Genomic DNA, 23,651 nt, shown 5'->3' with positions numbered 1-23,651 from the left:
AAAAGCAGGCCTTGAAGAAAAAAACTTTGGGATTTCCAGATCCACATAGGAAGGAAGTCATTCAGGAATTTAGGAGAAACAGGTGTTAACCAAGGACCACTTGCCAAGTCCTTGATATCAGATTTGAACACATTTGTATTCATTAAATACATTTATCTTATCCATTTCTAACCAAACCTCGCCCTGCTTAGAAATCAAGCCTGTTTACAGTGGTTTCATTCCATATCTTATCTTCTTGGGGATAAGACCTCTTGAGCTTGTTATGCTAAGCAGGGAAGTTCTTATTTCACTTGTAGCCAGTAGGCCTAGTATATCCTTAAGGTGGCTGCAAATTCAATACCGCACATCTGTATAATTCTATATGCTCAGTGTTTTTATCACCTTATCTCATTTCTCTCCAACGGGTCTGTAATTGTACACAGAACACTCCACAGACTAGAAAGCTGAAATGTGCCTAAAATAGGGACTTGCCCAAGCCAGTTAGTAGCAGAGCTGGGTCAAGAACTACTCAGGCTTTCCACTTCATTGTGCGGATTCCTAGACATATAATTCCATTCAGCCGTTTCCTGCATAAAGTTGAATTGCCTTCAGTTGAACAGTGAATTGTGAATCTCCTTTAGAATTGACATGAACTCCCCAGAGCAGAAACCAAGGGCTTCCCCTCTGTTACCCTTTCCCATCAGATTACAGCTTCATATAATTTCCACTTTGGAAAGCTTGTCAGTGATACCCATTCATTAGTTTACTGAACAAACTCTCATGAAGTTCTGAAAATAACTATTACTGCCTCTTATCTCTAGAAACATATTATCTGACATAGATATAAATTCAACCCGAGCTACTTCTACTCGCATTGAAACACCCCTTGAGGCCTTTTATTTTGCAGTTAATAAAAAAGAAGAGAGACCTATTGAGCATTTGGGCTGGGGCAAAAGGGGCTAGACATAGAATTTGAATGTATCTCATGGTTTTACCTTTTTCTACCTCTAATCTTTTGCCAAATTGAAAAGGCCAGCCTCCTTTTTAAAGAAGGTAGAGTTTCTCTGGTCCTTTCTTATACAATATAAGAAAGAAAGAGTATTTGCTAGATTTACCACAAACAACGAGGACTATGAGATGGTCAGTCAATGAATAGCAGAGGAAAAAAATCCAGCCTTGAAGCAGATATAGAAACACTCAGCTTTGTTTGGGGTAGGCAAAATGAACAAGGGCCATTACAATTTGTTTTTTGTTTTGTTTTCTTTTTAATATTTATTTATTTATTTTATTTTTGGCTGCATCGGGTCTTAGTTGTGGCATGTGGAATCTTTGTTGTGGCATGCAGGATCTTTTCGCTGCGGCATGCGGGCTTTTCGTTGCAGCGTGCAGGCTTCTCTCTAGTTGTGGCAAGCAGGCTCAGTAGTTGCGGTGCTCAGGCTCCAGAGCACATGGGTTCTGTAGTTGTGGCACATGGGCTCTGTAGTTGTGGCACACGGGCTCTGTAGTTGTGGCTCGAGTGCTCAGGAGTTGCGTCGCACGGGCTGTCACCCCACAGCATGTGGGATCTTAGTGCCCTGACCAGGGATCAAACCTGCGTCCCCTGCATTGGAAGGTGGATTCTTAACCACTGGACTGCCAGGAAAGTCCCAACAATTTGATTATAATCTAGATATCTGTTGGCATCTCTCCAGAACTTCTTGTCCCTGTTCTCTGAGAATTGTTGGAAGGGACATAAAAGTCCTATATTCCAACACCATATACAAAAATAAACTCAAAATGGATGAAAGACCGAAATGTGAGACTGGAAACTATAAAACTCCTAGAGGAAAACATAGGCAGAACACTCTTTGACATAAACCGCAGCTATATTTTTTTGATCCACCTCCTAGAGTAATGGAAATAAAAGCAAAAATAAACAAATGGGACCTAATTAAACTTAAAAGCTTTTGCACAACAATGGAAACCATAAACAAAACGAAAAGACAACCTACGGAATGGGAGAAAATACTTGCAAAAAATGCGACCAACAAGGAATTAATTTCCAAAATATACAAACAGCTCATATATCTCAATATCAAAAAAACCCAAACAACCCAACCAAAAATTGGGCAGAAGACTTAAATAGACATTTCTCCAAAGGAGACAGGCCAACAGGCATGTAAAAATGCTCAATATCTCTAATTACTGGAGAAATGCAAATCAAAACTACAATAAGGTATCACCTCACAGGGGTCAGAATGGCCATCATCTAAAAGTCTACAAATAATAAATGCTGGCAAGGGTGTGGAGAAAAGGGAAACTTCCTACACTGTTGGTGCGAATGTACAATAAATTGGTGCAGCCACTATGGAAAACAGTGTGGAGTTTCCTTAAAATAAAAATAAAGTTACCATATGATCCAGTAATCCCACTCCTGGACATATATCCAGAAAAGATGAAAACTCTAATTCGAAAAGATGCATGCACCCAGTGTTCATAGTGCACTATTTACAACAGCCAAGACATGGAAGCAACCTAAATGTCCATCAACAGATGAATGCATAAAGAAAATGTGGAATATAAATACAGTGGAATATTACTCAGCAATAAAAAAGAATGAAATAATGCCATTTGCAGCAACACGGATGGACCTAGAGATTATCATACTAAGTGAAGTAAGTCAGACAGAGAAAAACAAATATCATATATCACTTATCTGTGGAATCTAAAAAATGATACAAGTGAACTTATTTACAAAACAGAAATAGACTCACAGACATAGAAAACAAATTTATGGTTACCAAAGGGGAAAAAGGGGGAAGGGATAAACTGGGAGTTTGGGATTGACAGATATACACTACTGTATATAAAAAAATAAACAAGGACCTACTGTATAGCACAAGGAACTGTATTCCACAAGGAACTGTATTCAATATCATATAATAACTTATCATGAAAAAGAATCTGAAAAAAATATATATATACATATATATAAAAATGTATATATATAGTACTGAATCACTTTGCTGTACCCCTGAAACATTATAAATCAACTATACTTCAGTTAAAAAAAAAAAGTGATGTGTACACACAGAAGAATATTACGTAGTCATAAAAAAGAAGGAAACTTCCAGTCATAAAATGAATAAGTTCTGGGGATCTAATGTAGAGCTGATGACTATAGTTAAAAATATTGCACTATATACTTGAAAGCTGTGTGATGTAATGGATTACCTTATTGTGGTAATCATTTCACAATATACATATATATCAAATCATCATGTTGTATACCTTAAACTTACACAATGTTATACGTCAATATAATAATATATCTCAATAAATCTGGGAAAATGTATATTCAAAACTAATTCTTTAGAGAAAAAAAAAAAGATAAACTATCAGTTAACCAAATCATAGTGTGAGGAGGGGCAGGTAAGTGAAAAAGCATAAGTGTGAAAAATAAGAGATGATATAAATAACCTCACTGATGCAAAGAATATGTACTCAATTCTGTGTAAGTAACGGAAAAACTCAATTAAATGGCAAATGCTCTATAAAAAGAAAGATTGTTAGAAGACATAGAAAATCCAAACCATGGATGGGGGAAGGAAAGACAAGAAAGTTTCAAAGAAATACCCTCCATTAAAAAAGATGAATAGGACTTCCCTGGTGGCACAGTGGTTAAGAATCCGCCTGCCGATGCAGGGGACATGGGTTCAAGCCCCGGTCCGGGAAGATCCCACATGCCACGGAGCAACTATGCCCGTGTGCCACAACTACTGAGCCTGTGCTCTAGAGCCCACGAGCCACAACTACTGAAGCCCGCGCACCTAGAGCCCGTGCTCTGCAACAAAGAGAAGCCACTGCAATGAGAAGCCTGTGCACCGCAACGAAGAGTAGCCCCCACTCACCACAGCTAGAGAAAAGCCTGCGCAGCAACGAAGACCCAACACAGCCAAACTTAAATAAATAAATAAATAAATTTATTTTAAAAAAGAAAAAAAGATTAATAAATCCAAGCGCAGATGCATTTGTGGGTGACTCTGACTGGAACAATCAAAGCCAGCACCATTCTTAACAGGGAAACAATAGAAGTATTCCCAGTAAAGTCAGAAACTAGTTAAAGATGACCACAGTCACCAGTATTAATGGATAGGGCGGGAATTAGCCAACAGACCTCGACGACAGAAAAAAATAAAATAGATAAATGATCAGGAAGGAATAGACTAAATTATATCATTGTAAACCTGGAAAACCTAAGGGAATCAACTGAAAACTATTGCAAACAAGAGGCATCAGAAAAGTGGCTGGGTGCAAGATTATTATGCAAAACTCAATAGCTTCCCTATAACACAGAGCACAACTGATGAGGTAATAGCATGAGAGAAAAGATTCCCATTACAGTCATAGCGAAGAGATGAAGAGATCAAGCAGAAAAGTAACATGCAAGAATATGAAAACTATTACTGAGTGGCACAAAAGAAGTCTTGAGTAAATTGAAAGGCACACGCTGCATCTGGTAGGAAAAACTCGATTTTATTAAAGCTGTTAATCCTCTTCTTATTCATCTATAAATTACAGGACATCACAATAAAATTACCAACAAGGTATAGTTTTTTAATGGGCAAACAAAAATATCTAGGAAAACTCTGGGAAAAAAACAAACAAACCTGGGTCTCCAGTTAGATCCCTTTTCACGCCTTACCTGTTCTGGAAGGAAAACGCTCTGGAGTGAGTATTACACTGGGGGCCTCTTTCCCTGAAGAATGGCTGTGAAAAAGCCCCCAAATGGCTCCCTTGACAGGGACTCAACTCTACAACCTCCTCCAGACCCAGCATCATTGCGGTGTGGCAGAGCCCCAGCTCCCTGGAGCCCACACCTTCCTGTAGCCACAACTGCAGGCAGCCTTGGGTCTGCAAGCAAAAAAACGTAAACACTGTGTTCCCGGGCTGTCACCCCTGAGCTGCACTTCAGAGCCCTGGGAGCTGCCAGACTTTCCTTACCACCTGCAAGCTCTGCCGTGTGTCTGAGAGACGCTGCTATGGGTTAAATTATGCCTCCACCCAACCAACAGCAACAAAAAGATGTGTTGAAGTCCTAACTCCCAGGACCTCAGAATGGGACTTTATTTGGAAATAGGTGATCACTGCAGGTTGAATTAATTAAGATGAGGTTACACTGGAGTAGCAGAGGTCCCGAATCCAATATGACTGGTGTCCTTATAAAGTGACAGCCATGTGAAGACACGGAGAGACACAGGGAGAACACCATGTGAAGATGGAGGATTGGAGTGATGTGTCGCCGGTCCAGGGAATGACAAAGATGGATGGCAAACCACCAGAAGCTAGGAGGAGTCAAGGAAGGGTCCCCCTACAGGTTTTAGAGGGAGCATGACCCTGCAGATTTCTCCAGAATTGTAAGACGATAAATTTCTGTTTTAAGCCACCCAGTTTGTGGTACTTTGTCATAGCAGTCACAAGAAACAGATACAGACGTCTACAATTAGAATCTATGCACTCCACACCCCTAGGGCAGGAGGCTGCTTACCCGCTGGAAGTGGCCTAGTGGAAAAGCCAAAAGAGTTTTAAACAGGGAATTCTGACCGGTCCAGCCAGGAGTGCAATGACCTCTCAGGGCAAGACATAGCTGCAGCACCCTCGTCCTTTCACATGCCTCCAACTTTGCCCTGAGGACGAGCTGGCTGGGGCTGGCTCCTCGTTAACTTTGGCCCCCTTCTGCAACAAGCCCGCCTACCCTGCACCCCTCTAGCTCTGCCGCTACTCAACACTAGAGACCACAGGGATGCTGGGGAGAAAATGGAGCCTCAGAGGGCCCCAGGCTAAGCTTCTGGATCTGCTCTGGCAGGCCAAGGGACCTAGAGCACTAAATCCTGGGGACAAGCTGGGGCATGTTATTTGCACTCCAAATTCTGGGGGCCACCCAGGTCACACGTATGCCCCTCCCTCTATTTGTGTCTCCCCCACTTGCCCACCTGGCAAACTTCTACTCATTCTTCGCAAACCAGGTCACCTCGCCTCTTCCTCCAGCAGGGAAGTTAATCATTCCCTCCTTTGTGCCATCCTGGACCTCCTGCAGTACGGGTCTTATCTCATTCTAGAAGGTTTGTGCAGTAGACTGATATCTCCTCACAGATAGGGACTGTGTTTTCATCTCTGATCCCCTAGCGCCTACCACTGCACCCCACGCCAGCGATGCTCTACGGCTTCCACGGAGCTTCCACGTGCATTAACCATTCCAACTGTGGATAGAATGTTAGGATGCTCTTGCTTACGCCAGGACAGACTTTCCCTCCTGGGATAATTTGATTTGTAGCTGGTGATCTCTCTCATTCAACAAAGAGCTCCCTGAGAGAGAAATGCTAGTTCTTTGCCCTCCTCCGGTCCTAACCCTGTTTACACAAAAGTCACCTTCAGTAAATGCAACTTCAGTTGTTACTGTCCCGACACTTCCTATATTCAAGGAAGCACCCTGATAACCCCATTAGGTCTTTCTGGTGCTTTCTGACCCATGTATCTTCAGGGAACCAGGCAGTCCAATTTGTTTAATGCTATGTGATCTGCTGCACCCACACCACATTTTATGGCCTCAATTCCATTTATTATAGACATTGTGATATGGCTCTGTTTTTCTGAAAAACAGGTCACCTCTTACTCTAGTTATCTAGCCATCAGCCCTCTCCTAGCCAACAAGGGTGGGGACTTTTTACATCTCTTTTCTCGTAATGGATAATAGTGCCTCCTGGAATAAGAATCAAAAACCTTAATAGGGCTTCCCTGGTGGCGCAGTGGTTGAGAGTCCGCCTGCCGATGCAGGGGACGCGGGTCCGTGCCCCGGTCCGGGAAGATCCCACATGCCGCGGAGCGGCTGGGCCCGTGAGCCATGGCCGCTGAGCCTGCGCGTCCGGAGCCTGGGCTCCACAACGGGAGAGGCCACAGCAGTGAGAGGCCCGCGTACAGCACAAAAAAAAAAAAAAAAAAAAAAAAAAACCTTAATAATGTTCATAGCCTTTGACCCAGCAAGTTCCACTTCTAGCAGGTAACCCTAGGAAAATGGCCAAAGATTTGCACAAAGGAAGGTTACAGAGGCACTCTTTATATGCAACAGGGAAGACCTCACTAGGGAACTCGGTACAATCTCTCCAAAGCAAACATGGGGGACATGGTTGGCCACAGAACGTCAACAGGCCTGAACCTAATGTAGTAGTGAAGTGGAGAAATGGTGAACTCTCTGCTCACCCAGCACTAACAGGGTCTGAGGCACCCCATGTCCTGAGGGGCTTAGGGATAGGCCAGACCCTGCAACAGCCTCTTGCCTCTCTAGACTTGGGGACGTCTCCCAAGCAGAAGCCCTCCAGTTCCCTGGTCTCCCAGCTATCTCCAAGTCCTACCTGGGAAATGTCTTGTTCGAGTATATCTCACAGGTTAAAGCCTAAAAGGATGGGTGGTCCATCCCTCCCAATCTGTAAGTGTCCCCATACCCTGCCACATTACGAGTTACCACTCAACTCTCTCTGATCCTTGGAGAGCCAGAAGTGTCCTTTCCTAAGTTTTTATTAGGAGTTTCCCTCTGCTGTCTCTCTGCCAGGCCTGGTTTTAAATGAACACAGAGAGCCCTTTCACCTCTCTCCCAGAGCAGTAAGTTAGTCCAGTGCATCATATTGTTTACTGGTCAGATTCTTTGGGTTGCAAGTAACAAAAACACACTCAAACAAATTTCAACCAAAACAAGAAAGAAGAAAGGAAGGAAGAGAGGGGGAACAGGAACAGAGGGAGGGAGGGAGGGCGAGACAGTAAAGGAAAGGAAAAAATGGAAAAGAAAAGGAGAAAAAGAGAAAGCGGAAGAAGGGAGAAATCTAGGAATAAACGCCTTCAGATATAGCAGGATCCAGGAGTACAAAATATAACGTTAGGGTCCTCTCGTGCTTTACCTTTATTCTTTGCTTTCTCAGTGTTGTCTTCATGCTCAGGCTGACTCTCCTTCCTCATGTAATAGCAAAGATGGCCATTAGCTGCTCTGAACTTACGTCACCTTCCCAGCTAAGTATTCCATCAGTGGTCACGTGGGGTAGGGGATCAGAGGTGTGGGGCTGGGGGGAGGGGGTCATCTTTTTTGCTAGTTCCAGGAAATATCTCAGGAAAGGCTCTGAGTAGCCTGGCTTGGGTAATGTGCTAAACCCTAAACTAATCACGGTGGCCAGAGGATCTTTGCACATACGTATGATATACATAAATATACATATTTATATTAATTTCTGAGCCTGCTTGGACAGCAAGGTGCAAAGGGGTCAACTTGGCAGCATCCCGGACTTCAGAATTCACGTTAGCCTAGACACTGATCGGGAACAGCACACTTTCTGAACTGCCACGTGAAGAAAATTCCGGCCCTTGCTATCCACCTGCTCAGCAGCCCCGGACTCTCGTTTCAGGATGGGCTTGGCCACCTTGTTGTTCTTGTAGGTCTTGGCACAGGCAAAGGGGGTCAGGCCCTGCCTGTGTCGGACGTGCAGGCGGATGCCAGGGTGGGAAATCAGCAGCTGAATGACGACGCCACGTTGGTTGCTCATGGCCACGTGGACAGGCGCTCTTCCTTCTGCATCCTGTGCATTTACAGTGGCACCAAACTCCAGAAGACACTGTATCGTCTCTCCCAGCCCCCAGGAGGCTGCCAAATGCAAGGGGGTCTGCCCATCTCTGGCCTCTTCCTCTCCTTCTCCATCAGCACCACGCTGTCTGGGACTATTCACATCGCAGCCACTGCGAATAAGAAAGCAGACGATGGACTCGTTTGTTTTCATCAACGGCTCTGTGCAGCAGTGTCCGAAGGCACCCACTAGGTCCTGGGCCCCAGCACGTGGCATCACAACCACGCCTGACCAGAGTGGATGTGATGTCCCCCAGATTATGAGCCAGTGCGAGCCACGGTGGGGCGTTCCCCTGCTCATCTGGCCCAGACGTGCCAGCTCCTCGCGTGCGTGTGGCAGCCACGACAAGGGGAAGCTGATTTCTGACGTCCAGCTGAAGAGCCGTCTCCCCAGCCTGAGTCCTGACGTTTATGTCCGCCTGGTGCTCCAGGAGAAAGAGCACGCTCTTGCCGTCCTGCCGCTGCATGGCCGTGTGCAGCAAGGTCTGCCCGTCTGACATGGTGTCGTGGATGCAAGCCCCGGAGCCCAGCAGCTGGGCTGCGGTTGTGTGCGTGCCAGTCCCTAATGCCAGGCCCAGCACGGTGTGGTCTCGGGAATCCTTGAGGCTGAAGGCTGGAATAATTTGCAGGTTGTTGGTGGCATGAAGAGCATTAGCTTTTTGTTCCAGGATGACAGACACCACATCTGGATGATTACAGGCAATCGTCACGTGCAGTGGTGTCCGCAGGTAGACGCTGCTGTCCGCTGAGCTGGGCGAGGATGCAGGTTCCTTTGGTCAAGGCAGGGCCCTCCTCCGTCTGTAGGTCCACCCTTGATACTGGGGAGTGAGGTGGGCCTCATCTGAACTCCATGGACTGAGAATCAAAGGTGGTTCCCTGAAAACATGCTAGACAAAGAAGAAAGAAGGTCCTTTGCACTTGACCGGTCCTGTCCCAGTCTCCGTCTGTCCCCATACATAGTCAAGCTCCCCAGGCTCTCCTGCATTTGGTCAGGAGTCAGCCTCACAGACTGACAAGTTCATGCTCAGTAGGCAGTTCGGGTCGTAAGTAGTCATCAGTCTCCTCCACGCAGCTCCTGACATCAGATCTGCGTCTACTCTTACAGCAAACAGCAAGAGTGGCGAAGCAGGCGGATTCCTAGAGTTTGCCCCCGAGTCTGGTTTCACCCTGAGTGAAGCCCCTTCCCTTGCCTCTGAGGCAGAGATCACTGAGGCAGGCTGTGGACAGAGATGGGAACTCCAAGACCGCTCCGGGTGGCCGTGTAGCTTGCACCCGGCTCACGCTTCGCTTGCCAAGCCACGCCCTGACACAGGTCTGCGCCTGCCCAGAGGAAGGCGGGCCTGCTCACAACTCATAAGGCTCTTTACGGACTAACAGCTGCCTACCTGCAGCACAGGGACAGATAAGGGGAGACAGACTGCCCCAAGGCTGATCCAGGAAGCATTTCAAGGCTTGCAGTTTAGACCCGGGTCACCTGGCTTGAGTAACAGAATGATTGCCTTACGAGGTATTTTTGTTGTTTCTGGGTGTGCCGTGCCCGGGGTCCAAAGGCGGCCAACCTGCAGTTCTGCACTCCTCCATTCTGGCAGACGTCTTCCTGCCCGCTGGCTGCCAACGTCACCAAACTCTGAGGGATGCTTCTCTGGGCACTGACACAAGAGGCCATGGGGAGCCACCTGGATGTACCCTGGTCTCATTTCTATCCCTTGGACTGCTTTCAGCTCCTTGGGGAATAAACCAACACGAAAGAACTCTGAACTGGATCCAACTGGTCATCCTTGCCCAGCCACAAACCCAGACCAAACTCCACAGTCAGCCAAGCTCATCAAAAAGCTGTGTGGCTCCTGCCCAAATGCTGAAAACAAGCACGTGAGGCTTTCTGGAGGAGTTATGGGCACATACCAGGAAAGCCATTCATTATATTCTGAGCACATTACAAGTGATTTACATACATTATCTCACCAAATTCCACAACAGACCCACCTCAATATCTTCTTTTTAAAAAGAGAAAACTGAGGTTGAACAATTTGCCCACGGTTACAGAACTGCCAGCTAACTGAGGGACCCCATGCCGTCACTCTCCAAGTCTTTCCTTTGCTTGGGGGGAGTTCTATCAGGGCTTCCCACCCCATATACTGAGATGTGCCTCCCCCATAGCATCTGACTGTGGGGTAACCCTGTGAAGAATGGGCGAGGTGACCTGGCACCTCCAGAACGTTCCCTGGGCTCCTCCTCTCTGGTCCCGAAGGCAAGAGGTGCATGAGTCCCAGCTCCAGTGTTTCCCTCCTCTGAGAGGGCTCAGAGGAGCTGCTCACGTGGGCAGCAGGCTAAGGCTCCCATTCAGACGTGGCTTCCTCGCCAGGGAGTTAAAAGATGAGGGTCATATCAGCTCTGAGGTTCTCTGACTCCCCAGGTAGGATTGTTTCCACTGTTGTGCTCCAGGTTCTATAGAAAATTCTAGTTTTTGTACACTCAAAGCAAAATCTGAATGTCCTTAGAGGAGGTCTGGGTCGCTTTGGACTGGTGCCCCCTATCCTTCCCTTGGCTCCAGAACAGCCCACTGAGTTATCTCACATAACAGATACCAGGATAGGATGGTCCCCATGAGCAGTATAAGCTCCAGCTCAGTGGTGTCAGTGGTGGGGACTTCCCTGGTGGTCCAGTGGCTAAGACTGCGCTCCAGTGCAGAGGGCCAGGTTCGATCCCTAGTCAGGGAACTAGATCCCACATGCCGCAACTAAGAGTTCGCATGCCACAACTAAAGGTCCACATATCGCAACTAAAGATCCTACATGTAGCAATGAAGATCCTGCACGTGGCAATGAAGATCTCACACGCGGCAACAAACATCCCACGTGCCGCAACTAAGACCCAGCGCAGCCAAATAAATAAACATTAAAAAAAAAAAAAAAAACCAGTGTCAGTGGTGGCCCAGGTTCTGTCATCCCTTTGCTCCACCTTGTCACTGTGTGGGCTTTGTTCTCAGATAGGCTTTTAAGAGGCTGTCTTATTCTTGTATCTGTTTCATTCAAAGGAATGGAAAGCTTTCCCGCAGGCCCCCAGTAGACACACTTCTTTGCCCATCACTGGCAAGGAGATCACCATATTGAGCTAATGGCCAAGGGACCAAAAATGCCAGGAGGTCAAATACCCTGACCACTACCGCCTTCAAATTCAGCACCTGGGGCTTCCCTGGTGGCACAGTGGTTAAGAATCCGCCTGTCAACGCAGGGGACACGGGTTCAAGCCCTGGTCCTGGAAGATCCCACATGCCACGGAGCAACTAAGCCCGTGTGCCACAACTACTGAGCCTGCGCTTTAGAGCCCACGAGCCACAACTACTGAGGCCCGCGCCCCTAGAGCCCGTGCTCCGCGACGAGACAAGCCCCGGCAACGAGAAGCCCGCGCACCGCAACAAAGAGTCAATGCAGCCAAAAATAAATAAATAAAATGAATTAATTAAAAAAAAAATTCAGCACCTGTGGGCTCCTCAGGGTACTGAACGCCAGGACAGGATAACACATTACAGAGCCCATCAGTGTCCTAAGTCTGTCTCCAGCTCCCCACAGTGGGCTCCTCCTTCTATTCGCAAGGCATCCTTGTTTTGTACCTGGTAAGTCACTTGGTAGTTTGGCAAGCCTGGTATAGTTTTCCGTAAACCTCGCGTAACTGCTGAACCCCATGATATCTTAAGTCTTGATAATTAGTAAGTGGAGCCAATTACCTTTTCAAAGTTTAAGCTCATCCCTCGTTATGACAATGTAATGCTGTCCCATCTTACTGCAGCCTGGAGGACTGTACTTATATCAAGGCACCACTTCAGGTCTGTCTTTTCCTGGTAGTGTAAGATATAAAGGAGTTCATTCATGCTCCTCTGAGGTCCTGTTGAAAAAAATTATGTGATATAAATAAACTAGATAATCCACATCTCCAGTCATCTTTTCCATGGAGTGGATAAAGGGATCAGAGATGTCCTGGGGCATCCCTTCAAATTGATAAAATTCCATGAGTAAGTAAGAATGTGGGTTTTTTCCTCACCAACTATAGGTGTTTCTTAGTACCACTCCTCACCCAATACCACCAACTCCCTGTCTGGCAGTGGGTCCCATCTGTGAGAAGACCTGTACCCATTCCCATGTGCTGGACTGTTTTTTCCCACTACTACATGGTGGGTGGGCTGAGGTTGTAGGTCTTGCTGATAATTAGCAGCTCTTTAAAGAGCCATAAATCCATGATTTCAAACAATAGAATCTATCTTAATCTGCTCTCAGCAAACACAACTCACATTCCATTCGTGGAGAAAGAAAAGGTAGCTTAGGGCTTCACCTTCAGTCTCTCCTCCTGGTCACTGGCTGTTTAAAAATCCCCAAGATCAAAGCCCTCTGGATCTATGCAGATCCAGGTCAAACAAACCCAGGAGACGGCAGAGGAGCAGTCCTTGGTTCTGTGTGGCCTCTGCCCACTCTACCCACCACACCTGTGGGGAAGGACCACTCTGTACTTACATGCTACTTTTGGAGGGTGCCAACTTATTTTTTTTTTTTTTTTTTTTGAGAGTGCCAACATTTTTTAAAGGCTGGATTTAAAATCAGACAGAGATTCAACCCAGGTCTCACTCCAAAACCGTTTTCACTTTGCCAAAATCCTATGCTGTTCATAGGTCTGTCTGCCTAGAAAACCCAAGAGAGTCCACTGGAAATCTATCAGAGGCACAAAGAGCGCTCAGTAAGTTAATTGCTTTTAAAATAACTTTAACCACTTCAGACAATATAATGAAAAAAGTTGGACTTCCCTGGTGGTCCAGTGGTTAAGACTCCAGGCTTCCACTGCAGGGGGCACGGTTCGATCCCTGGTCAGGGAAGTTCCACATGCCACATGGTGTGGCCAAAAAAAAAAAAGAAAAGAAAAAAGCTACTATTTAAGGTACTTGCTAAATCAGGGTGACTCCTTCTCTGGGCTATGTTTCTAGAAAGAATCAAAAGAAATTGCTAACAGTGGCTGCTTCTGGGGAGGAAAACTAGGTGACCAGGGACAGGAGTAGTTCACTATACTTATGAACTTTTGATCATTGTGCCATACGCATGTTACCTATTGAAAATAAATAAATAAGATTCCATGGAAATTAAGAAGCAGTGAGGCAAAAACTTCAGGACACTAAGGGGACATTAAAAATCAGGACATTAGACCTGCCATTGAGTTATTCCATCACCTCTCCTTTACTGTCAATCTGAAACAATATTAAACAACACTCCAGTGCCATCATATATATTTCAACCTTCTGTAAGGAAATGTATCGTCTGTTCAAATACTTAAGAAGATAGGAACCTCCTCTCTTATTTTTTAGGGATAGATAACAGAGGTTTTGCAGTTAGCTGGGGGAGAGTTTGCTCTGGTGGAGAGTTTATTCTTATATTTTTGTCAGGTTGAGATACGATTACCTTTGTTTCAGAAGGTTCAATGTGCATATCTCTTTCTTTTTTAAAAAAAGTTATTAAACAATAATATACCATCGGGCTTCCCTGGTGGCGCAGTGGTTGAGAGTCCGCCTGCCGATGCAGGGGACATGGGTTCGTGCCCCGGTCCGGGAAGGTCCCACATGCCACGGAGCGGCTGGGCCCGTGAGCCATGGCCGCTGAGCCTGTGCATCCGGAGACTGTGCTCCGCAGCGGGAGAGGCCACAACAGTGAGAGGCCCGCATACCATCAAAAATTAAATAAATAATATATCATCATTTTCAGCAGAAAGAGTTCTCATAGCAAAATCTTGCAAGCATGTAGATGTTCTTCACAATTATTAAATTTCTCTTTTTTTTAAAAAAGTACACACAGATCCTGGGTATCTTGAGTGTTTTTAAGAAGAAAATCGTGTGTAATTTAAGTAGAAGTGTCCTTAGTCATAATGCACCTATCCCATGTTTCCCAAGAGAGTAAACAATTATTCATTGTATGATATAAGGAAGCTTCAGTTATATAAAAGAAAAATGGGGGAATTACCTGGTGGTCCAGTGGTTAGCACTCTGTTCTTTCACTGATGAGGGGCTGGGTTCGATCCCTGGTTGGGGAACTAAGATCCCGCAAACTGTGCAGCGAGGCCAAAAACAATTAATAGAAAAAAAGCATGGACATGGGGTCCACATCTTTTCTTTTACCTCAGGCTCCAATATGGCTCAGCAGAGCACTACTCTTTGTTTTAAATTGTTCATATTTTGTTCATCATCGATATCTTTTGCACTAATTTTGATGTTTTTAAATATTACATTATATACTACTTGATTACTGAGTTTTTGGTGCCCCCTTCAATTTTAAACCCAAAGCACTTGCCTCGTTTTAGAGTCCTGGCTCTGCCCTGTCCTAATCCTTTTTACGTCTATCAACCTCCCTTCCTAGGTTAAGGGTGTCCTGAGGAGAAGGAAGTAGATTGTTTACTTTCGTGTCTCTGGTCCTACTCAATACCTAGCACAGAGCTAAAGCATGGTGGGCTAACATGGCATTGTTGAAGGTAGGAAGGGAAGAAGGACAACAGCTAGTGATAATGACTGACACCCTAACATTTATTGTGTGCTTATTGTATGCCAGGCACTGGGTTAAACATTTTACTTATTTAATGTAACAACTCAACAGTAAAAATAATATTATACCTTTTTACGGATGAGGAAGTTGAGGCCCGCAGAGCAGAGTGAACTGTGATGCATGAGTGATTACGGCAGAACTTGGAACAGCTCTGCTTGGGCTCCTAGAACATTTCTCGCTTTGATGGTTTCTCTTCAGAGCACGGGAATGAGATGAGAAAGAGGAAGGGGGAAATAGGGGGAGAAAAGAGATAAACGGATGTAACAGAGGACCTGAACTATGCCATTTTCGCATCAGTTCTTAGCTCCACCTGCACAACCACCCCTAAGGCATCATTAGTCCTTACAGATAAGAAACTGAGACTAAAGATGTTCAAGGGACGTGTTACGTTCCTTCCGCTGGTCAGGCACCTGCAGAGGGTGGGGGAGGGGTACAGTGTGGGGCAGGGTGGGTGGGCCTGCCTTCCCCCCTGACCTCCCTGGGGTGCTCGTGGCAGCTTCTCGGTCAAACTTTCCCTCCCAAGTGAAGCCAGCACCTCCTCCTGGTGGTCAGGTCTCCTTCATTCTGCCCCAGCCGGAGGTGGGCATCCCGTCGCCAGGACCAAGGCTGATGTCAATAGCCTCCCAGAGCGGTTCTTGTCTCGCTTGCTTCCACCGATCTGCTCCCCACCACACTTCCTGCCTTTCTGGGGGAAAACCCCTGAAGTACACTGCTGTGAAAAGCGAAACTTCAGAACACCCAAAAACAGAAATTAAAATGGCAAGAAATAAGAATAAGATTCTGAGAAAAGAAAAAGAAAGAAAGAAAGAAAGAAATTCACAGGACTTCTTGAGGAGTGCGGAATCCAAGCCTGCCCTGCAGAAGAGTTTAATGACGGGAAGTTTCGGTCATGAGTAGGCACAGATGACTTCCAGAGAGGAGTGAGTGAAATGTATCTTTCACTGTATACCTTTTGCTAGTGCTTGAATTTTTTTTAACCAGGTGCCTTTATAATGTTTTCAATTAAAGAAAACTATTTTTTAAGTGGCCTGCCATGCAGTCATTCTGTGTGGCTCGCCTCCAGTCCTTCCTGCGAGGACAGAACAGCTCAGTCATGGGACTTCCCTGGTGGCGCAGTGGTTAAGAATCTGCCTGCCAAAGCAGGGGACACGGGTTCGAGCTCTGGTCCAGGAAGATCCCACAGGCTGCGGAACAACTAAGGCCGTGCGCCACAACTACTGAGCCCACGTGTTACAACTACTGAAGCCCGCGCACCTAAAGCCCATGCTCCACAACAAAGACAAGCCACCTCAATGAGAAGCCCGTGCACCACAACCAAGAGGGGCCCCTGCTCACCACAGCTAGAGAAAGCCTGTGTGCAACAACAAGGAACCAACGCAGCCAAAAATTAATTAATTAATTGTTTTAAAAAAGAACAGCTCAGTCAGTGTGGTCACACATCCTGTGGACTACATGCACCTCCAAATCAGGCAGCTCATTGTTCTGAGGACTCAAAGTCATGTTTAAAATCAGAGTCAGGTAAAGTAAAACTGAATGAGTAATTTGCTTCCAGAATGTGGAACACACAACACAGACCCATGCTGCTTCCTTGGGCATCAGCCTCTCAGGGACTCCGGGGTGGGGTTAGCCGTCATGACTCTGTCCTGGGGAAGAACTGAGGCTGTGAGTCCAGACGAGCCCATCACCCTCAGGTCAGGCTGGGTCCTGACTAAGGCTCAAGGGTCAGATCAGGATCAAGAGGAAGGGTGGTGCAAAGACTAGAGGGTCAGACGCGCACAGGAGTGTCGAGCCCCCGGAAAGAGAGAAATGAAGGGCAGCATCCCACAGTCTTCAACAGGAAATGCCCTTATTCTGAGAAAAATAGCTGTGGAATCAGGCAAGTGACAAGGGTGGCAGCTGGAGCAGTGGGAACGAGAATGAACCCTGAGGGTCTGTAAAGGAACCAAAACGGATGATCAAGGCAAACTCTGTAGAAAGTCTCTGTTTAGGGATTAAACCTCAGACAGAGTCTCTAATGTGAAAGGAAGGGAGTTGGGGGGGTGGGGGTGGAGGGGGGGATTACTCAGCTGCTTGGTGTTAGGGGAGGAGATAGGTGACCAAGCTGAGAGTGAGTGGGTGCCTCCATTTTCTACCCCTTTGGGAATGTCCATCCTTCACCTGCTTCCCGATCTAGTGTGGCTAGGCAAGATCTTCTTCTCCATGCCCCACTGGCCTCCTCTCTCCAGAATCCATCACTGGAATAACTCTGGCCTCCTTCTGAATAGCTCAATTCTACCCTGGGGTCCCAGATTAGAAAACAAGGTTACTTCTCTCCATCCAACTGTTAATCCCCAGTAGTTTCCCCTGCCCTTCCCAGTTCATGTCACAACTGCCTTCTTGCTCAGATCTACCCACCCACGCCCCTGCTCCCAGGTCTTACAGACTTAGAAACACAAACGCCTTTAAATATCAAAACAGAAGAAAACCAGAATTGGTGGTCGAACTTTCTACGCCAGAAAATTTCCAAATTATCGGCTATTTGGAGAGGTCCTTCTCTATTACTGAGACAAGGACCCAAAAGGTTACATCACAGAACCTTAGAGCTGGATTGAACCGGTGAGCCGCCCGAGGGGGATGATTCAGAGCGTGGCTGTAGGAACTGAACTTACTTATTTGGATTCTGTCTCTACTCGTTCAGTGGTTCTCAAAGTGGAGTATGCACCAGAATCACCCGGAGGGCTTTTAAAGATAAAATTGCTGGGCCCCATCCCCAGAGTTTCGGATTATTTAGGTCTGGGGTGGGGCCCAAGAATCTTCATTTCTCACAAATTATCCGATGACGCTGACGCTGCTGGTCAAGGAACCACACTTTTGAGGAGCACTTGCTAGCTGTGTTATCAGCCGCCTCCCATGTATATTCCGGACAATAATCGTAGGTATTTGCTAGGGCTGGGATTTACCTCAGACCTGGCACAGGAAGGCTTTTTTTAGCATTGTTCGGGGCACACAGCAAATTCCCTGCTTTCACTGTTGGATGGAGGGGAGGAGTCATTTGCTAGGGACCACCCCGGCGATGAGAAGCAAACCTGGGACGGAGCCCAGGGGCGCCTCTCTGCCCGGCTCTGAGCGCTCCGGCAGCGCAGCCCCTCAGGCAGCGCAGCCCCTCAGGCAGCGCAGCCCCTCAGCCCGCGCGCCACACGCTGCGGTTCCATAAACAAGCTGCTTCCGCCGCCGGCGGCTCGGCTAATGCCTCTCGTCTCTGGGGTGGCTAGAACCCTCCAATCTTTACCGGCGCTGAGAACCTGGCCACGGAGGCTGCCCCCCGGGGTTTGCTGAGATCCGGAGAAGCTGGAGCAGCCGGGCTCCCAGCAGCGGCGGCGGCGGCGGGCTGGGTGCAGAAGGCCGGGGGCGACCTCGGGGCAGCCGGGCGTTCCGCGGCGCGCTGCAGCGCTCGGGGGCGCGGCGGATGGCCGCCTGCACCTGGCCCGGGAGAGGCGGGGAGGACGCGCCCCAGCGGCAGTGCAGGGCCCGCCCCGGCCCCGCCCTCCAGGACTTCCCGTCGGGAAACCCGCGACCTGCACGGCCGCGCGGCTGTGGCTCTTCCTGGGCGCGACAGGTAAGCGGCAGAAGCAGCCCACGACCCTCCCCTGGACTTGGAACCCAGAGCTCTCCTGCTTCTCGCGACTTCCCGCCAGTCGAGCTCGCTTCTGCCAAGTCCTTGCTCACCACCTCCCCCCTCCGCCCACCTTCTACTCCTCCTGTTCTTCCTCGCCACCCCCCGACAGTAAAATGAAGGGGCAGGACCGGGCTGGTCCATCTGTCGTGGTGGCCTCTAGCTCCTCCCTCGGTAGGACCCCCTCTACCTTTGCGCCTTCCTGAAAGGACGAAAGAAAAGCTCAGGTCTCTGGGACCTGGAGGGGTAGGATGAAGAGGGACTAGACAGCGCACTCTCTCGGGACCCTGTGGCCTCTGCCCTTCACCCACCCATCCCCCCGCACCCCTTCTGTGCCCCATCTCCCCACGTTGGGCCACCCCCTGTTCTCCGCTACAGAAAATCTTTCAGAGAGGTTTCCTCCCGCCGGTGCCACGCTGCTCCTGAGCGTGGGCCAGCGGTGAGAAGCCTCCCGGTGGGCGTAGGGCCTCAGATGTTCTTCCTCTGGAGGCTTGGGCCTTTGAGGGGCGGGAGCTGTGTACACGGTATTGTGGGGAGGGAGTCTGATGGGTGTTCATGATTGTGACTGTCACCAACTTCCTGATTCCCCGTCACTTGTTCCAAACCCCAGGCTAACCGAAAGGAGAAATAGTTTGTTACTTGTCCCCAGAGCCAGTCATCCCAGACCCTGTCATCCCAGACCCCGACCTTGGCAGCGGGTAGGACAGGGCTCTCCTGTGTGTATGGGGGTGGAGGGAGGGTGTCAATTTGCCAGCAAAGTGCAGAACAGACCCCGCTATTAGCCAACCACCCATTGCAACATTCACAGGGAGGATTTTAATGCTGCCCTCTCAGTGCACTGCCAGACCCACAAATGCAGTTTACAGACACTGCATGAAGTTAACAACTCTGGACACACCAAGGAACCTGGGGCTCATTTTGCCAGAGATGTGTGTGCACTACCCCTGCCTCATTCTCCTCTCCCACGATGAGCTGTGTCTCTGCCCATCACAGGAAGGGTGAAAAGATTAGACAGGCAAATGCGTGTGATAATACAAGCTAATGTGAGGGGTTTGAAATATACTTTAGTTCAAATTATCCAGCAGAAGCCAGTATCATTGCAGGTGCTTCCCTAGCTCCTGTTTCTCAACAATGACATTCACTTTAGGCGCCCAGAGGTAACAAGAGAAAACTACTTTCAGGGGCACCAGGGCAGTAAGCAGGGCAGGTCTGTCAAAGGAACCATGAAGGATACTGGGCTGCCTGAGATGGCCTCATCCTTGGTAATCACTAACCACAGTTAGCAGAACAGCTGATTCCTACCCACAGCAGAACGGAAGAACTCACACCTGAAAAGGGGAAGTCCTGAGGAATGTCAAATGCCCTCTGAGATCAAAAACATCTTAGTCCAAATTCAGTTGGGAGAAAACTGAACAGGAGATGTGACCATGGGCTTAGCCCATGTAGCCATTGTCTAGAACAGAAATTAGGAATCAGAGGGGCAGCTCACCCTAGGGCAGAGGCAGTGGGTATAATGGAGGCAGAGAGCTGGCTCAGCTCTGTCACCAATTTAGCTGTCTAGCCTTGGCCAGATCACATAAACACTCCCTGGGTGGGAGCGAATGACAAGGAGTGTATGAAAATGCTTTGGCAACGCTCCAAGTGCAACGCAGCACTTGGTGTCATGGTTAAGACAGTGGGCTTTGGAAAGACATGTGCTTGGGAGCAAATTCTGCCTCTGCCACTTCCTAGCTCTGTGACCTTGGTGAGGTTACTAAACCTCCCTGTGCTTCCGTTTCCGTATGTGTAAAATGGAAAAGACAACTGTTTGTTGATATGGTAAGTAGTAATATTAAAAATGGCGGTGGTATTGTCCTGAACCTCCTCTGGCTCCATGGATGTGTTCTGACATCTCCAGCCCTAGAAGTGAAGCTGAGCACCAAAGTGGCTTTCTGTGTACCAGAGGGACCCAGTGACTGTGCCAAAGATTTGGGCGAACCTGGCTCCTCCTACACCCCTCTGCCCCTCTCTGGGAAGGCCCAAAATGTCCTTCCTTTTGATGGGAATGAGAGTGAGGGTTTGAATAAATGGGAGGTCAAGTGCAGGGCACTGCCTGTCACTGTGTTGAGCTCAAAGCTGTAATTGTGCTGTGTAAAAGGCTTGCCCAGTGAACAAGGATGGGCTCAGTCTGGGGAGAAAAAGGACTGTTACAAGACTCTTTTGTGGCACCTGAGAGCCCTGGGAGGTCAGGTTATTCTCCTGTGCCCTGTGCAACCTGGTCCTGAGCCCTAGGTAGAGATTTGAAGAAAGGAGGAAACCCAATCCTCACCCTCAGCTCTGCATACGATAGAAAACAAAGAACAGACAGATCAGGGCAGTGGAATTAACAACCAAATACCTCAGGACAGAGGGATGCTGCAGGGATTAGAAAGCTGGGTGAACTGGTAGGGAAAAGCGTACAAGAGACAAAAGATTGGGGGCGAGGAGTTAAGGATTAGGAAGAAGAAAGAAAACAGAATCTATGTGGCGCAACATCTAGACTTGTTGGTTCTCCCTCCCCCCTAAAAATCTAGTGAGGAAGTCCCACGTGGGGAAACATGGGCAGTGAAACTTGGAAACAAATACACCCAGATACTGAGGGCAGTAAGATGCACCTTAGTCTAAGAAGGCTCCTCGGAGGAGGGGAGTTTCAGGTAAGAATTGAGAGAAAGGGAACATGGCTTGCTTAGCAAGAATATAAGGGAAACACTTTGAAGAGGAAAAGATAGACGGTGAGGGTGAGTAGCAAACAGGAAGCAGACTGCCCAGGCCATGTTTCTGCTACAATCAAATGGCACTAAAGCAATATGAATATGGCTCTTCTGATTGTGAAAGAGAGAGAGGCCTGAGGCAGAGGACGCTGGCAGGCAGCGTCTGCTGATTCTCCAGATATTGGGCGATAAGAGCACAGTCTCAGATGACGGTTTTGAAAAGTGGAGAGGAAGAGAAGGATCTGGGAGGCAGAAAATGAATCAGCAGGACTTGGGCATGGGCATGGAGTGAACCTGATGTTGAAAACTGTTTAGAAACTCCATGCCTGGGAGTAGAGCAGGGCCAAGAGTTGTTTCCAGGATCTCGACACTACTGGCAGCAGTGGGGAAACTGGGAAGGCTGGCTAGCTTAGGGGGCAGGGCACAGACACTGAGTTCAGGGTGTGGCACGTTGAGTATCCAGTGGCCCTAGGCAGAAGTCCTACTGCCAGGAGCACCCTGTGCGGTGAGGACAGAAGGGAAAACTTCGGTTCTGTCCTCACCATCACCTGCCCCCCAATCTGGAGACCAGCGCAAGCCTGCAGGAATACCCCTCCTGTTAAACTCCCCCACCCATTCCCCTTCCTCTGACAATCAAAGGATGATAAGACTCAATCCAAGTTCTTTTTTTTGCCTTCTCTCAAACCCAGCCTGATTGTCACCAGGGTTCCTGGATAATTAGGGAACCCAGCTCATACCCTCCTGGGGTCCTCCTTTATCCCTGGATTCCGAGGAGTCTCAAGGCTCAGTTTGAGATAGTTGCACATCCCTGCCTCACCTGGCAGGGCCTGGAGGTCCTCCATCCAGTAACAAAAACCTGTGAGCTGTTGAACTTCCTGCTTGGTCACATATTATTTTGATTTTCAGTGACTTTTACAAACTTGGAATAAATCAAGAAATATTTACTGAGCACCTACTATATGCCAAGCATATTCTAGGTGTACAGTGTGAGTAAAGTTGGGTTGGGTTTTTCAATGGAAAAATCTGTTTGGGTAACTAAAGCTTAAAATGCTATGCAAACAAAACATAAACCTGCATCTACCAGGGAGAAAACCTGACAGACTAGCTACTGAAATAACTTTCAGTGCATCTTTCTGGGAAAATAACCACGTACTGCAGCTTTAGTCTTGGGGGAAAGCTGAAGTGTCTTCAAAGTGTAATTATGGAGAAAAGTGAAAACCTCCCAGCATTCTGTAATTCAAAGGGTCAGAGGTGGGAGGAGGAGTTTGGACCAGATAGTTTGCTACTTTGTTCACAGCATGAGAACAGAGGAAGTGAAATGTAGGCAGGGTTTGATGTCCAGAAAGTGCTGGCAGGGAAGAAACGGAGAATCGTTTGTCCAAAACAGCCTCTTGGCTCCCTCCCCTCAACCAGTAGCTTGAAATTGACCTGTCGTCCCCCCACCCCCAGCGTGGTGTTAGCTCCTCCACACACATGCTCCCAGTGAGAGCGGCAACAGTCATCACTTTTCAAAGAATAAACCTGTAATTGAACGGTAGTCTGACCAACCTAAGCAAACATCCCTGTTGGTGGTGTTGCCACTGCTAACTTCCTGGTCCCCACGTCTCCAGGAGGTCAGCAGCTCCACTGATAAACAGAAAGAAACTTTGTTACAAGACGCCACCTGGCCAGCAAGAGCACGTTCTTGGTAACTAACACACCCCCACCCCCACCCCCACCCCCACCCCCACCCCGGCTTTCACAAAAGGCGAAACTTTACCTGGGACTTTGATTTGCAGCATCTTTAAAGCATTTGTAGTCCCAGGTGGGAGTTGGAGGAGGGCAAGCCCTGGCGGGTGGTGGGAGGAGGGGGGAGGGGAAGAGGGAGGGGTAGAGGCGGGGGGGGGGGGGGGGGGGTGGGGGGGGTGGTGTCTATGAGTGGAATTGGGAGGTTCTGGAAAATTGCCCTGCCCCAGGCTCAGGAGAGCCAAACCTGGTCCCCAAACTCCCCAGGTGACCTCCAAGGGGGAGATAAGAGGGTGGGAACAGAGCAGTGGCCTGGGAGTTGGGAGAGCTGTGAGCTGTGTGACACAAGAGAAGTC

At 48.0% G+C, this 23,651-nt stretch overlaps 1 protein-coding gene, 1 long non-coding RNA gene and 1 pseudogene across 4 annotated transcripts in view; 1 reads left to right on the top strand and 2 right to left on the bottom strand.

Moving 5' to 3' along the window:
• Nucleotides 1-6,913: 6,913 nt before the first annotated feature.
• On the bottom strand, nucleotides 6,914-9,642 carry LOC113621245 (rabankyrin-5 pseudogene; annotated as a pseudogene).
• Nucleotides 9,643-10,120: 478 nt separating this feature from the next.
• On the bottom strand, nucleotides 10,121-18,063 carry LOC113620460 (uncharacterized). Its single transcript, XR_003432775.1, has 2 exons — nucleotides 17,838-18,063; nucleotides 10,121-10,344 (listed from the first exon to the last, which is right to left on the bottom strand). It is a non-coding gene; the product is annotated as an uncharacterized LOC113620460 (long non-coding RNA).
• A 607-nt stretch (nucleotides 18,064-18,670) lies between these two features.
• GALNT6 (polypeptide N-acetylgalactosaminyltransferase 6) overlaps nucleotides 18,671-23,651 on the top strand; it is a 34,721-nt gene continuing 29,740 nt past the window's right edge. For 2 of the 3 annotated variants that reach the window (XM_027106311.1, XM_027106312.1), the window contains exon 1: nucleotides 18,671-18,784. The gene's annotated coding sequence lies outside the window, so the exon portion shown is untranslated. The remainder of the gene's footprint in view (nucleotides 18,785-23,651) is intronic. The other variant, XM_027106314.1, reaches the window with a different exon arrangement.

This window comes from Aethalodelphis obliquidens, unplaced genomic scaffold (genome assembly GCF_003676395.1).
Source record: "Aethalodelphis obliquidens isolate GAN/ISIS:26980383/991018 unplaced genomic scaffold, ASM367639v1 scaffold8, whole genome shotgun sequence".
NCBI lineage: Eukaryota > Metazoa > Chordata > Mammalia > Artiodactyla > Delphinidae > Aethalodelphis > Aethalodelphis obliquidens.
Note: the sequence above shows the minus strand (reverse complement) of the source record. Positions and strands in the feature narration are given on the sequence as shown.